Here is a 14,808-nt window from a genome sequence, read left to right on the forward strand (position 1 = left end):
ATGCACTCGCACAGACACATACAGGCTCACACACTCGCACATGTGCGCACATGCATACACACTCCCTCACTAATGCCGCACACACTACACACATGCGTGCCCCACACACACACACACACACCCACACACACCCACACACGCACATGCATGCACGCACGCACGCACACATCATATGCGCACACCACACAAACACACATCATATGTGCGCACCACACAAACACACATCATATGTGCGCACCACACACCACAGGCATGCCACACCCTCAAACAGACATCATATGTGCGCACCACACACCACAGGCATGCCACACCCTCAAACTCACACACACTAACAGACAGACACAATTGCAAGTAAGATTTATTAATCTAGATCACAGGTGTCAAACACATGGCCCGCGGGCCACATGTGGGCCACATGTGGCCCACATGTGGCCCACATGTGGGCCACATGTGGGCCGCGGGCCACATGTGGCCCGCCACCTCATTTTATGTGGCCCGCGAGGGCTTCATTACTCATTCGCCCGAGACTCATTCTCCCGTATTTATAACGTTGCTAGGCACACCAACGCGAGTTATCTTGCCTCTGAAAGTTGTCTATTCCTTGTGTTGTTATTTTTACATTACATTAGAATAATTTCGATTAGTCAGTAAAAAAAATTTTCTGGCCAATCAAACAAACGTACATATATACCTCAATTATCTCTCTGGCAAAAGTTATAACTAAATTACTACGCCCGTTGCGACATCTACCGAACCGAAAATCGTCGCTGTCACTTTAAAATTTATCGTTCGCGATCAATTTTTTTCAACTCCAGAAGTAAATATGCAGATTCAGAAGGGGTAAGACAGTGAAAGACTGCATAAATTAAATTGAAACATTATTTTTAATGTTTCAAAGTTTTTACTAACTTTTAATTTTGTCAATTTGCATCGTTACACTCGAATAAAAATGCACTTTTTAGTCTGTCAACCGTAGTCAGACAAAAGTTATCATTCAATCTCGATAGGATCATATTCATTCTTAGAGCGGCCCCTGAAGTCTGAAAAGTCAAGAACAGAGTTACTGAACATAATTTCATTGTTTGAAACATGTTAATGACAGTTTATCTGAGTTATATTGGGATGTAGATTTGCTATGAAGATAATACTCGCGAGGAAAAATTCGAAATTATAGTTTCGTGATTTTCATGTTCATGACTAACTGTACATGTATAAATAATATTCATAACTTTGTATTGCATGAAATAAATTACTAATTTTAGTCAAACACTGTATATTTTGTAATTTTTTTGGTGCAAGTCTAACTTTGTTTCAGCAAATAGCAAATAATTTTTTGGATTTTTTGCTGCTTACATATTGATTTTGTGTTGCTGCGGTTGCAATTATTTAGTGTTTGCAGATTTAATGTGTGTATGCCAACAAATCCATGTTTTTAGCAGCTCACAATTTTTGATTTTACTGAAAGTATGCCCATGTTGATGGGTATTGTGTAACTTTTCTGATTTTTTTTTTCGAAAACAAGTGTTCTGCATGTTTTGCTGTGCAACTGTTCTGTTTGCAACTTTAAGTAATAAAGTCAGAGTTATTTAATATCAAAGACTAGTTTAAGTTATTTTACATTATTCGATTACATTTCATTACAATTATAAGTTACATCTGGCCCTTTGAGGACAGCCATTACGCTGATGTGGCCCTCGGTGAAAATGAGTTTGACACCCCTGATCTAGATCTTTGCATTTTTAGGGAAACATTTTTCCTTTTTATTTTAGTTTTTCTTTGTCGTATCACCCTCATTTTTAAGAAAGGCTATACATTGGTATTGAAATTTATTTTGGGAGCTATGTGACAACAATTCTTACCTGAGTAAACAAGCAGAAATCCTTGATAGGTTTGTTCTAGGGTTGTAGCAAAGAAAAAATTCATACTTTCTAATCTGGGTTTTACGTAGTATGTCAAATCTTCCAAATCACCTCCACAGATTTTAAACAAGTTATCATAGGTGGTATCTGACACATCAAGATAGGCACTGCAGTTGCTGCCCAACTCAATGCCTGACCTCGCTGTCAAGTCAATTCTGTAGAGAGGGTAAGCTGACACACCAGTCAGTTTGAGGTAACTAACGAGGTGGCGGCCATAAGGTAAGAGTGGGTAGCCTTTGTGGGTAACAATGTGCATGATGTGTCTCGATGGAACTGTACTGTAGGAGTTGCTACCTCGTTCTATGGGAATCACCTCTGTGTAACAAAAAATTCATTTATTATTTTTACATTACTTTTCACGGTTACAGTTAGCATGTGTATTGTTAAAATGTATATATAGTTCACATACACATAGTTATCATATATATTAGGTATATATAAATATATATATATATATTGTTAACATTTATACAGTTAATATATATTGTTAACATATGTATTGGTAACATATATAATTAACATCTATATGGTTAAAATATACACCGGTAAAATATATATATAAATAAATATATAAAAATATATATAAATATATATATATATATTTATTTTTCATCTCTGTTTTATTGCCCCTTCTCTCTTCTTGTCACCATTTCTGGTGACCAGAAGAGAGAAGGGGCAATAAAACGGAGATGGAAAGTTCTTTATTTCATTTAATATACCCGGGAGTAAAAATATTTGTTTCAACGATATTAACAACATTTGTGTTATTAACATATATATATATATATATATATATATATATGTATATATATATATCTATATATATATATATATATATATATATATATATATATATATATATATATATATATATATATATATATATATATATATATATATATGTATATATATATATATATATCTATATATATATATATATATATATACACGTATATATATACATATGTATATATATATATATATGTGCATATATATATACACGTATATATATATATATATAAATATAAACTATAAATTCTTAAGAATTATGAACTAGTATTACTAAAATTAGAGCGCTCAACAATATATTGGAGCAGCTATATACTAATAAACTATTTAAAAGCAATACTTATCTTTTTTCTCAGCTACTGTCAGTTTCATGACTTGCTCATTCATCAGGCTGTGTTTTTCAACACAGCCTGATGAATGAGCAAGTCATGAAACTGACAGTAGCCGAGAAAAAAAGATAAGTACTGCTTTTAAATAATTTATTAGTATATATATAAATATATATAAATATATATATACATGTTAATAACACAAATGTTGTTAATATCGTTGAAACAAATATTTTTACTCCCGGGTATATTAAATGAAATAAAGAACTTTCCATCTCCGTTTTATTGCCCCTTCTCTCTTCTGGTCACCAGAAATGGTCAATAACAAATGACTTGCCTCATTTTTAACAAGAAAACGTGCATTTTAAGCTGCAAGCTACTTCTGCGGATGCTTACATGCTCACATATGCTCACTATAAAACAAACTAAGGTGTACCATCCCACAAACAACATTACAGCAATAGACATAAAAAATTTTGTAGCTTGCTGCTCTGAGGATGACGAGCTACAGTAGGTGCTGAACTCATTATATACCAAGTTGACTCCATCCATGTATAATTCATAGGCATAAGGCTCTAATTAGAAGGCGAAAAAGCACATACCAATATCTGCAGCGGGATCGTACCCATCATTTGGTATCCCTTCAACTTCTGAAATCAATGAAAGTGTAAAATGGCATAAATAACCCAAATGACATGTCGGAGCAACCTTCTTATGAACAGTAGTTCAATAATTCCAAGTGAATCTATGTTAAATCAATATTATCAAAATATGGTCGATCAATCTTATTAATATATGGCCAATAAAAATTATCAATATTTAGTAAATCAATATTATTAATATATATAGTACATCAATATTAGTAATATATAGTAAATCAGTATTATTATTATATAATAGATCAATATTATTGGTATATAGCATTTAAATATTTATTATTATCTTGAATTATCTGATCTGATACAAATATTTGCAGAATTAAATGAAAACAGAAACTTACCGGAATATTCCATGACAAACCCTGCATAATCTTCACTGTAGTCTGTGACGAATGTAAATGTTAGACTTTCTCTTATTGGCTGAAGGTAGAGCGTTGGTTGGAAAGCCTCAGTGCCACAGATCTGTACTGTGTTGTTGTCATATCCACTCACTCCAGTGATGTTTAAATAATCACCACAGTTGTTTTCTAAGGCAATATTACTTGTAGCAGTGAATTTCAATCTGATGAGGCTGTGTTGAAAAATGTTATTCAAGGTAAGCATTGAGTTAAGGTTGTTACTGTACTTGTGTGGATAGTTTTTATGGGTCGAGATGTACAAAGGAGTGATGGCTAAAGCTTTTCTATCATAAATTCCACCGGCGTCTATGGGTAGAACTTCTGCAGAAAGAAATATGGATTTGTGTAGAGTACCTCAATAGTATAAATAGGTAGTTATGAAACGGTCAATTACCAGTACTGCCACTAGTCAATGCTGTTTAAAGCAAATTACAGGAGACAAAAGATAAAAGAAAATAACATGGTAAAATAAAATGATAGGTATTGGTTAAAAGTTTGTTTTATATAATGCTGTTATGTAATGTAAATTTGCAATTTTTGGTGTTTTAATGTAAGATGCATTGGGTGGTCAGATAGATTGAAAATATGAATTGAGTATTATGGATAGCAAATATCTATTAACACGGATAGCTCATCAGCATTAAGGGCATTTAGAATGTATGTATGCATATATTATGTGTATTCAGAGTGCACGGAGATTGTCTGCTTAAATTTTGAAATCTCCATTCCTTTAGTTAGGTCATTTCTATAAAGTCATAGACTTTTAGGTTGATATTTTGTTACTTTAAATATATTCTATTCTGTTAGTCAATCAGTCAGTCAAATTTGTTTAAGATATATATAGATTGTCTCATCAGGCGATAACTAGAAGATTAATACCATAAAATTATAAATTATATATTCTTTTTGTATTTGTATGTATATATGCTGATGTAGAAAATAGTTATCTAACAGATAATTATTTGACTAATACTAATAAAGCGTAGAGTAGACACTCCTATAATATATACCTTCTATAACGTAAATTCCAGATAATGAGAAAAAATATGCAGTTTCTGTTTTGAACTACGTAGAAAATTCTATATAACTTAAACGTCCAGTAGGGGCAACTTCTCAAAATCTATTTGAATAGTGACATATGAGAAGAACTTGTGAGAAGAAACCAATATACATATAGCATTATATCTATATATAGAAATCTCAGAGTTTGTGTGCGTGTCCGCGCGCGTGCGCGTGCGCGTGCGTGTGCGTGTGCGCGCGCTTTAGTTGGTCCCGCTATAGCTATTAAAATATTGGAAAGAAGAATCTGTATCGCAGAAGACTTGATCTATATATATCCACACCCACATATAGTTATATATGTTGCTACGTGAGTAAAGATACGCATACCGGTCTGGGCGGCGCAACATGATTTCATGCTTGTTCTCACAGATTTTATTTGGAAGTTCTTAAAGTATCAGCTCACCCAATTTAGCCATTAGCAATGTGCCAGGCTGATGGCAAGTGCCTGGCAACTACATCACCTGTCACTGTGGGTAAGCTGATTTTTAAGGCCTGTTTAGCACCGAGCATTCCACTAGTCTATTATATACACAACTTCTGTGACATTTAGTTTGTCGTGATAGATCGTCAAATGTGTCGATAAAACTGAGAATAAGTAGCTGCAAAGTTGTTAAAAAATACTTAAAGGCAATCGCTATTGCAGGTGTTACAGCGTCGGTCTACCAATCTGAATGTCATGAGTTGGGAGTGTAGCTAAAATTTATTTTTTATTTTAACGTTGACCCCTGGATTCAGGTAGACAACAAACAGGTAGAGCCCACTATTTTTATAGTAAAATATCTTAGTGTTTTGCTTTATTGTAGACATACAAAATAACCGTTATTAGCTTTATTTGGCAGAGTATACTTTGATGTTTTGAAAAAACACACAAATCGTTGTAAATGAACGTCGGATATGTGCATTCCCATCAACTTATATTAAATTTACAACAATCATAGTCTATAAAAGCATGGATTTTGATCAGGAAAAGAAGGCAAGTTGTCGATACAAACTAATAATATTACGGTTACAATTCAGACAATTTAAAGAGCCAAGTCTAGTTTTTACTTCTGTATTGTCAAAAGGATTAGTTCAGAAATTTTTGGAAAGGATTAAGCAATTTTAATGTATTTTACTGTTTGCATAATGTAAAATCCCCACAACGTAAACATTGCTAGGAGTTATTTACATTGTAGGCGCGTCTACTGTATAGAGAATGTGTATTATTATACTCATTGTTCTCAGACTCATTCTTTGAATGATTCATCTTTCCCAAAGTCATCGAGGGCATTGCATCATCATTTCTTATTAATGATGATTTACGTTGCATGGCATATATACCTATGTATATATGTATAAGTACGAATTCAGCAAGCGCATTAAATCATTGTTTCTAATACACGAAGAACTTGAGTCACACTGCAAGGCTTGTATACCTACATACATGTATATGTATGAGCGCATATATACATATATAGGTGAGCATATTACATGCATATTACATATGCAGACAATGCGTATTACGCTGGAACCTGGCAGTGAGTTTCATGTAATGTGAGAGATTGTCAGGTGAGCCAAACAAAGACTACAGACTAAGGATAACGCACTGAGAATAAAGTAGCACCGATATGCCTCAGTTCAGCTGACTGGCACAGTTGTTAAAGAATTGATCTCCCAAGCTGGAAGTTGCAAGTTCGAATCTTGTTGAAAACCATCTTTTTTCTAAACCTTAAGTGTGGCTTTAGACAGTCAGAGAGACACAGCTTTATTATAGTAAATATATATGTACAGTGGACCCTTGTCATATTATTAGATTTTATGCCAGTTTTGGCATCAAAAGGCGAAAATTCCATATAAAGATGTATAGAAACCCGTATTAAATGTCTAATGCAAACGCTCTTAGGTAAAAATCATAAAGATTTTATATACTTATTGTACATATTAAAAATTAGTAACAAAATAACATATTAACCTTAGTAACTATAGTTACCTAAAATAACTTTGACGTATTTAATAGTTATGATATGCAATAAAATTTAACATTACAATGTAATATATGCAGTACGCACTGCAGGGAGTTCTCACTGTTATGACAGGCGTACAACATAAAAGTTGAATTTAACTTAATTGAATTTAAACTTTACTGAAAGCATACTTAAAGCTAAGTTTTATTGTGCAGCTTTAGCTATTTTACTGGTCTGCTAATTTTTTATTGCTAAACATTTTGCTCACAATTTTTACATTACCTTATAACGAATAATGCCAAACCAAACCAGATCGAGCATCATATCTCTTCCGCTTATTTTATCACCTATCCGTTTCCAGTTTTGTTTTCACAATAAGTAATAGTGAATAACGATGAACTAAGCAAGATTGATTATTGTATCTCTTTCATTAGTTGTAAGAGAAACTTCAGCGAATAGCATATTGACATATTTGTTATTCCGATGTAATCAGCACACCGACTGCCAAATTTGAGCTTCAAGAAAAGTTTTGGTTGATATCGTATGGCGAAAACTATTTTGTAGGAGAGGGTGAAAAATTGACATGTTCTACAACGCAGGGCAAAAAGTCATGTAACAGGATCATCGTACTCCGAGGGAAGACTGTAAAGGTCACACTTGTCAAGTTATTAATGCATGCTTGGGATGAAAGGTAATAGTTTGAGAGGTCTATCGATGACCTTGAATGAGCTGAAGATTGCTATTGTTGACTGTTGGAAGACTTTCCCTTCGTCTAGATACTTAATATGTCAAGTCTAGGTAAGTACTTGTAGTTCATACAGTTGAAAGATTGTAAAAACTTTTTGCATTTGGGTAAAAATTGTTATTATGAGAATCACTAATTTTCAGAAGCTCCTGTTAAAATTTGTCTGCGTGTATAAATTAACATTTAATTTTACAGAAAGTCTCATTTTCCTAAATTCCACATAATCCTTCTATCATAATCTGTAAAATATAATGAATAATAATTTAAAATGAAATTAAAATAAATGTTTTATTGGTCATTGAGGTTGTGATGGTAATGCACGACGGAGTATCATTCAGTGCTATCATTGCTGTTCGCTGTATAAACATGAAGTATGAATTCCAAAATGTCTTCAAAGTAAAGTAAGCTTTTCTTACAGTTAAAATATAATTCACAAGCATGTTAATCTCCAAGCACCATTAACACCTGCAACACCTGTCAAATCATGGCCAGCTTTCTAGCAACTTTGCCAACAAATGATAAACTCTGACTAGCAAGAGACCTTTGCAAAGATTGGCAAGTACTTCTTACTTAAGGTGCAGTAAATAATTACTACAGTCTTCTCAGTTCACACAACTAGCTGTCTCTAGTGTGTAGACCCCACAGCTTGACAAAGTAACAGTTTCTATAGACCAAATACTCTACATAGCTACAATGTTAAGATTAGCAGGTATTCTTTACTAAAGGTGCACTAAATGATTACTACAGTGTGCCCTGGTCATACACCTGGCGATCTCTAGTGTGTAGACCCCACAGCTTGACATACTAGCAGCGTTATGGAACAAATACTCTGCAAGGCTACAGCGTGGCCAGACCAGACACCAAGAACACGTCATGCATAGACCACATACCTAGCACACCCAGAATGACAATTATTTTTATATCCCACAGTCAGAAAATGAAAGAGCTGGAGTGGATAGGCCAAGTGAAAAATTTATTTGAAAGTTTGGATTGCAGGCTAGATCAAGGACAGCTTTAAACTTTCTGGCAAAGCCATTACTAAATTTAATTTAGTATAGACAGTTTTAAAGGTTTACTTGTAACAAAATTCACATTACAGGTATTTAGTATCAAAAGGTTTACCATATCTTACTCTGCTGTGCTGTAGGTGCAAAACATGTGGAAATGTTATTACAAGCTCTTAAAAGCACAAAAACGAACAGTTAATCGCAGCCATCACAAAAACGTCGTAGTTTGGATTCTCTTTATTTGGCTGACGTACTCCAAAAGTTTGGTTATTGTTTTGGCATGTGTTGTTATCACGTGAAACTAAAGGTCAATAAAATGCTTGATATAAAATTTCTCACAGCGCTAGTTTATGACAAATATTTCGGGTTCTACCAAAAAGCCTGCATCAAATATAAATACTCGCTACTTCACAGTATAGTTTTAGCCTGGTCTAATCATTTAGTCGTAATCTGATCATGTGACCAATACTTTCTGCCAAATCACACGAACAGTTTCGGCAGCATTTTTCGACTATCGCAGGTGATTAACAGGCTCTTCATGTTCATCAGAGGATGATATGTGCTCATTCGAGCAAAGGTTTAAAAATTAAACTAATTTTTACTGTAGGTTTTGAGTGATCGGTGCTCAAATGACAGCTTTACAATTATGATGAAATAGATGCGTAAGGATAATAGACATGGCTTTATTGAATGCATGAAGTATATTTGTAAAAATATTTCAACGAATGAAGTTGCATGAAAGTGTAAACAGAAGCCATATTGTTCAACTACGTCCTATTTGAGCCATTTTGGAAATGGATTCCAGTCTACGACGTTTTTATGATGGCTGCGATTAACTGTTCCTTTTTGAGCTTTTAAGCGCTTGTAATCACATTTCCAAATATTTTGCACCTTCAACACAGCAGAGTAAGACATGGTGAATCTATTGATATCAAAAACTGTAATGTGAATTTTGTTACCAGTCAGCCTTTAACCACTTGAAGCAGCCACAACAAGTCATAACCATTGGTTCATATAGAAAGGTTGAAGTCCTTGTTTTTTAAAGATAATTACAAATTGGTAACCTTGGCAAAAAAATTTGAACACTTAAAATGTACGTGAATATGGTGAAGAAAGATATAGTTAGAGATAGTTAATATATTTAGAATTAATCTATTCATAAAATAGAATTAAACTTAACTGGATCAATGACACCACATAACTTTGAAAAAGAGTCATGGTTTTAAATATGTTGGGACTAAAAACCAAAACATATACTTGAAAAAATCAGAATTCAACAGCAAATGTAATCAAATCTGAAAAAGACATAAAATGTCTGAGTATTGATTAGGATGTAATAAATAACGCACTCCATTCAAGTTTTTGGTAAACTTGATTTTATCTTCATAGATTTGGAAAGTAATATAGATTGTCAAAGTTATGACCAATTAGATTGAATTCTTTAAACACTAATGGATTTAGTATTTTGCAAGTAAATATTTGTAGTCTAAAAAGAATTTTATCGACTGTTAGAGTTGCTTGTGTCATTGAAATTTTTGTTTAACATTATTTGCTTAAGTGAAAACTTTTTGTATTGCAACCGACACACATTCTTCCTGATTTCTAATTACATGTTTATAGGTGATAGCCGTCCACCTCATTGTTGAGGCACAGGGGTTTCCACAAGGAGACCCGTGTGCCATAGGTGCACAGTGGCATGTCTGTTTTGAATTCTTCAACTGCGTCACTATACGAAGCATAATCTATCTCCCTGAGGGTCGCCGGGGCTGATGGGAGGCCGCTCTTGATCACATCGCTGTATCATGCTCCATCTACTGACACCAATAGGTTCTTAATTGATTTAGACCGGTCTATGGCATTTCCGAGCGTGAGGGGGTGAACTATACTGTGGTTGGTAATTTTTATATAAATATTATGTCTACTGAATCAGCTGATTATTTTGATTTAATTCACCAGTATAATTTCCAAAGTATCATAGACATGCCTACTCAAAAAACTTCTCAATAGGTTACTTGAATAGATCATATACAAGTATATATTAGTTAATAAATTTTTTTCTTTAAATATTGTTTGTGGCACAGTAGCAAAAGACACATCTGATCACCAACCTATATTTGCCTGTTTTAATAAATAATTGATGAATGAGTCTAAAAAAATTCTTCTTAAACGCAGTTACAAAAACTTTAATTCTGACAAATTAGAAAATCTTTTAAATGAGGTTGACTGAGACACTTTTTTTAGCAGATAGAAAGTGTAGATTTACCTTATAACAACTTTTTAACCACAAATAAAGAGATTTTTGACCAAATTGTTCCTATAAAGGAAGCAACTTTTTGGTAAGACCAAAAACCTTATAAAAACCTTTGGATGACCAAAAAGCTTCTTTTAGATATATGCAAAAAAGACAGATTACTTGGCAAGTAGAGAGCTATATTAAAAACAAACTACATAAAAACTAGAAATGAAGTTTTATCCCTTATCAAAAAGCTAAAATTGATTATTATCGTAATGAAATATCAAAAGTTTGTACCCGAGAAAGCTCTGGAATTTAATAAATATTGCTTGTGGACGAAACCAAGGTAAAGGTCAACAAATTACTAAGGTTTTAGACTGTAAACCCAAGAAATTAACAGATGAAAAACAAATAGCTACGGAATTTAACACTTATTTTACAAAAATAAGACCCAGGCTTGTACAAGTTTTTTAATGCAAATATACAGCATCAAGCTTCAGGGACAAATACATTTCTAAATTTTTATTTTGTAGAAGTTTATGAGTGTACGGTTCAGAGAGTTATTGCTAATCTAAATGTACACAAAGCAGAAGGCATATATGGAATTTCCACAAAATTTGTGAAAGCATGTTCACTTGAGTCATCAAAACCTTTGGCTTACATATTCAACATGAGCCTAAAGCAATCTGTTTTCCCACAAAAACGAAATGTGGTAAAGTTTTACCCATATTTAAAAACTAAGGTAACAAGTTGTTATCTACTAACTATAGATCTATTCTTACTCTGCCGATTTTTTAAAAAAGATTTCAGCATTTTATTAACCAACAAGGTCATGACTACACTATTAAAGAAAACCTTATTGCAGAAATTCAATTTGGATTTCAGAAAGGGAAAGGAACTCGTGAAGCATTGATAGAATTTACTAACAATACACTTGCAGCTTTAAACAATAGTCTATCTGTTTCAGGGGTATTCATTAACTTCTCAAATGCTTTTGATATAATATATTACTCTATTTTGATTAATAAGCTAAAGCAACTAAATTTTTCTCATTCGATTTTAGAACTAAATCAAAATTATTTATCAAATTGTCTTCAAAATGTTACAATATCTCAAAAAATTTCCCAACCTTTAGTAATTAAATTCATAGTACCTCAAGGATCCGTCCTTGGACCAAAACTATTTTTCTTATATATAAATGATCTTGTAAAGAGTACTGATAAATTTAAAGCTATTTTGTTTGCTGATGATACTAACTTATTTTATACCGGTAAAGATTTGAATAAAAATAGAGGTATAATAAACAAAAAATTAGCCGTGATAAAAAATTGTTTTGATCCAAACAAACTAATATTTAATGCTGACAAGATTAATTTCATAGTTCATCAAAATCCACAAAATAAATTTCGATTTACATAAAAACATTTCCATGAATGAACTAAACATATAAATAATGAATGATATAAAACTTATAGGCGTTATCATAGATAGTACACTAAACTGGTCAAAACACAGAACTATTGAGATAACAACTGCGTCAAAGCTTGGGACTTTCTCTTATTGGCTGAAGGTAGAGCGTTGGTTGGAAAGCCTCAGTGCCACAGATCTGTACTGTGTTGTTGTCATATCCACTCACTCCAGTGATGTTTAAATAATCACCACAGTTGTTTTCTAAGGCAATATTACTTCTAGCAGTGAATTTCAATCTGATGAGGCTGTGTTGAAAAATGTTATTCAAGGTAAGCATTGAGTTAAGGTTGTTACGGTACTTGTGTGGATAGTTTTTATGGGTCGAGATGTACAAAGGAGTGATGGCTAAAGCTCTTCTATCATAAATTCCACCGGCGTCTATGGGTAGAACTTCTGCAGAAAGAAATATGGATTTGTGTAGAGTACCTCAATAGTATAAATAGGTAGTTATGAAACGGTCAATTACCAGTACTGCCACTAGTCAATGCTGTTTAAAGCAAATTACAAGAGACCAAAGATAAAAGAAAATAACATGGTAAAATAAAATGATAGGTATTGGAAAAAAGTTTGTTTTATATAATGCTGTTATGTAATGTAAATTTGCAATTTTTGGTGTTTTAATGTAAGATGCATTGGGTGGTCAGATAGATTGAAAATATGAATTGAGTATTATGGATAGCAAATATCTATTAACACGGATAGCTCATTAGTATTAACGTCATTTAAAATGTATGTACGTAATGTAGATATGAAGCAAGTATATTTAGAGTGCACGGAGATTGTCTGCTTAAATTTTGAAATCTCCATTCCTTTAGTTAGGTCATTTCTATAAAGTCATAGACTTTTAGGTTGATATTTTGTTACTTTAAATATATTCTATTCTGTTAGTCAATCAGTCAGTCAAATTTGTTTAAGATATATATAGATTGTCTCATCAGGCGATAACTAGAAGATTAATACCATAAAATTATAAATTATATATTCTTTTTGTATTTGTATGTGTATATGCTGATGTAGAAAATAGTTATCTAACAGATAATTATTTGACTAATACTAATAAAGCGTAGAGTAGACACTCCTATAATATATACCTTCTATAACGTAAATTCCAGATAATGAGAAAAAATATGCAGTTTCTGTTTTGAACTACGTAGAAAATTCTATATAACTTAAACGTCCAGTAGGGGCAACTTCTCAAATTCTATTTGAATAGTGACATATGAGAAGAACTTGTGAGAAGAAACCAATATACATATAGCATTATATCTATATATAGAAATCTCAGAGTTTGTGTGCGTGTCCGCGCGCGTGTGCGTGTCCGCGCGCTTTAGTTGGTCCCGCTATAGCTATTAAAATATTGGAAAGAAGAATCTGTATCGCAGAAGACTTGATCTATATATATCCACACCTACATATATTTATATATGTTGCTACGTGAGTAAAGATACGCATACCGGTCTGAGCGGCGCAACATGATTTCATGCTTGTTCTCACAGATTTTATTTGGAAGTTCTTAAAGTATCAGCTCACCCAATTTAGCCATTAGCAATGTGCCAGGCTGATGGCAAGTGGCAGGCAACTACATCACCTGTCACTGTGGGTAAGCTGATTTTTAAGGCCTGTTTAGCACCGAGCATTCCACTAGTCTATTATATACACAACTTCTGTGACATTTAGTTTGTCGTGATAGATCGTCAAATGTGTCGATAAAACTGAGAATAAGTAGCTGCAAAGTTGTTAAAAAAATACTTAAAGGCAATCGCTATTGCAGGTGTTACAGCGTCGGTCTACCAATCTGAATGTCATGAGTTGGGAGTGTAGCTAAAATTTATTTTTTATTTTAACGTTGACCCCTAGATTCAGGTAGACAACAAACAGGTAGAGCCCACTATTTTTATAGTAAAATATCTTAGTGTTTTGCTTTATTGTAGACATACAAAATAACCGTTATTAGCTTTATTTGGCAGAGTATACTTTGATGTTTTGAAAAAACACACAAATCGTTGTAAATGAACGTCGGATATGTGCATTCCCATCAACTTATATTAAATTTACAACAATCATAGTCTATAAAAGCATGGATTTTGATCAGGATAAGAAGGCAAGTTGTTGATGCAAACTAATAATATTACGGTTACAATTCAGACAATTTAAAGAGTCAAGTCTAGTTTTTACTTCTGTATTGTCAAAAGGATTAGTTCAGAAATTTTTGGAAAGGATTAAGCAATTTTAATGTATTTTACTGTTTGCATAA

Source organism: Watersipora subatra, chromosome 6, assembly GCF_963576615.1.
Source record: "Watersipora subatra chromosome 6, tzWatSuba1.1, whole genome shotgun sequence".
Lineage (NCBI taxonomy): Eukaryota > Metazoa > Bryozoa > Gymnolaemata > Cheilostomatida > Watersiporidae > Watersipora > Watersipora subatra.